Below are 2,557 nucleotides of genomic sequence, written 5' to 3' on the forward strand. Positions count from 1 at the left end.
TATATGAAAGACATGTCTGTCATGAATCTGATTAATTGCAATATTCCGAAAGCTTAAAAAAATAAAAATTGATACGTCTGGCGAGAAAACGGTTTTTAAAGAAATCAAATTCTCCAGTAGATTTTTTTTACATATCTTACTATATCACTTTTTTTAAACAAATTTTTAATACACAATGATTTATTCATGTTCTGCGCATTTCTCTTCTTTGAAATAATAGTACCAAATAAATAATTAGATATAATATGTACATACCGTGTGTTTCTCTCTCTCTCTCTCTCTCTCTCTCTCTCTCTCTCTCTCTCTCTCTCTCTCTCTCATTTTAATTGCCCCAGGCAAATATTTTATTATAGTGTAATAAAAAATATTTTAATATGGTGTTTTGTAATAAAATGTAATAAAAGATATTATATTATAGTATTTTGGAAAGCTTTCTTGAGATAAACTATAAGAAAATAAAATAAAAAATAGACGGTTCCATGTAAGAAATTGAAAGTGACATTTATGTAATCTTTATACAATTATTCAAGGTTAAATTAATGGTACCATTTTATGTCTCTCTCGAAACCATACCAATTTTTGTCTGAATTTTTGTATGAACATTTTTGGCCTCTCGTGGGCCTATGCGAGAGATGTCGTCTACCGCGGCGTTTCGTCCCGGCCTCCATTACTGGACTTGTCAGTAAGGTATCGTAGTGGCAACCTGCCTTAGACGCCTGGGAAGTCTTAGATCGAGGTTCTATATGAAAGAATTTCGCGTGTCTCGAATACATGCGAGAATTGCCGCGAGTCCTTGGACCTCTGGTGGACACACATTTTTTCGTAACTTTCATTTTTGTTTCTTTGGAAAGTTTGCAACATTTTTTGATTCTTCTTTGATTTTCAGTTTTGTAGCAACCCTGTTAATACACAACCTTGTAAATACTTTCTAAAGACGTTAAAGTATGTAAGAATCTCATTCAATAATATAATCTTTCTATACTTTTAAAAGTGATAAATTAACTCGGCACACACACAGATGTGTGTACTGTATACAGACCCACATCGTGTGCAGTAAAGAACCGGAAAATCATCGTGTGTACTAAAGGTCTAAAATAAAAATAAAAAATCATAGTGGCCAATTTAAAGATAAATTAATTAATAAATTACTGTTATTTTTGTGTGTGTGTGTGTGTGAAATTTTTATCGACCATCAATTGCTTATAATAAAGCATATAGTTAACGAGGTGTTTACGTTAAAATACTTGGTATTATGGAATAATGATTTCTTCTGCAAAAAATACCGATAAAAGGGAAGATGAGCACCTACGAGCGCCCGCCGTATCCTCAAACAGTCTGTCAATCACACGGCCAGCGCACAATATCGGGCGTTCGATAATAAAAACGAATATAATTTCCATATAATTGCGCCCGCGCCGGCCGTGCCAATCTCGTTCCGTGAGTGAATCGAGCCGCAAGAAGGAGAAGCGTGACGAGGGAGCGTGTCCCGACGATCGACAACGGGCAGAATTACGGCCGTCCGTCGTATGAATGGAGGCGAGTTGGTCTCTCGCACGCCGGGGGAGGTGGTTACGCATCCGGTAGCCGCTCCATTCCGGTCGCTTAAAGCGTCGAGGAGCTTTTTAAAGACGCGACCTGTGCGTCGGACGGTACCCGGGGACGGGTCTCGCTCACCCCCTTCTTAGCCGGCGAGCGAGAACGCTTACTTTTTGCTCGAAATCAATTTGTAGAGCACAGTCGATTAATTCCGTAGCCCGGCCAGGTGGCTGACTCTCCGCCGAGGGAGAGAGAAAGAGAGAGAAGTGAACAGCTAAAAAGAGAAAACAGGAAAGAGCGAACCCCGCTATAAACACGACTACGCAGTGTTCACTGTGCACTGTATATCGGCCAGGACGCGATCCCGTAAGGTCATCAAGGTTCGCGTAACTGGCCAATGAGTGCGCCGCGCCGGTGTGGTCTTACCTTCGGAACAGCGAGTTTTATTTTCCAGATCGGGTCCCCTGTGTTTCTAAAAGTCGGCAAGGTCGAAATAATTAAATAACATCCACGAAGGACGAATGAGTCATCATTTCTTCTAAAATATAATGTGTCTTGCACCCGTGTGAAGCTGGCCCCCCCCTCCAATATTAAAAAATCGATTTTTTTTCTTCATGCATTCGTTTGCTCATCGTTTACTCACGAATGCTCAGTTGAAATTTTCGTTTGCTCACCCTTAGTTCAAAAGATACAAGAAAATTAAGTTTTGGTATCGAATTAAAAAATCATTTTTTTTTTTACATTTGTTTGCTCATCTCGTTTGCTCACAATTCTCACAAATTTTTTGAACTAAGGGTGAGCAAACGAAAATTCCAACTGAGCATTCGTGAGCAAACGATGAGCAAACGAATGCATGAAGAAAAAAATCGATTTTTTAATATTGGGGGGCCAGCTTCACACGGGTGTGTGTTGCATACATAAATCTCTAGTTTTTCTTGAATGATATAATCTTACTCTTTTTAAAGAATTAATAAATAATTGCAAATAAAGAATTGCAATTAATAAGACATCTCCATCGACA

Source organism: Cyphomyrmex costatus, unplaced genomic scaffold (assembly GCF_001594065.2).
Source record: "Cyphomyrmex costatus isolate MS0001 unplaced genomic scaffold, Ccosl1.0 scaffold166, whole genome shotgun sequence".
Taxonomy (NCBI): domain Eukaryota; kingdom Metazoa; phylum Arthropoda; class Insecta; order Hymenoptera; family Formicidae; genus Cyphomyrmex; species Cyphomyrmex costatus.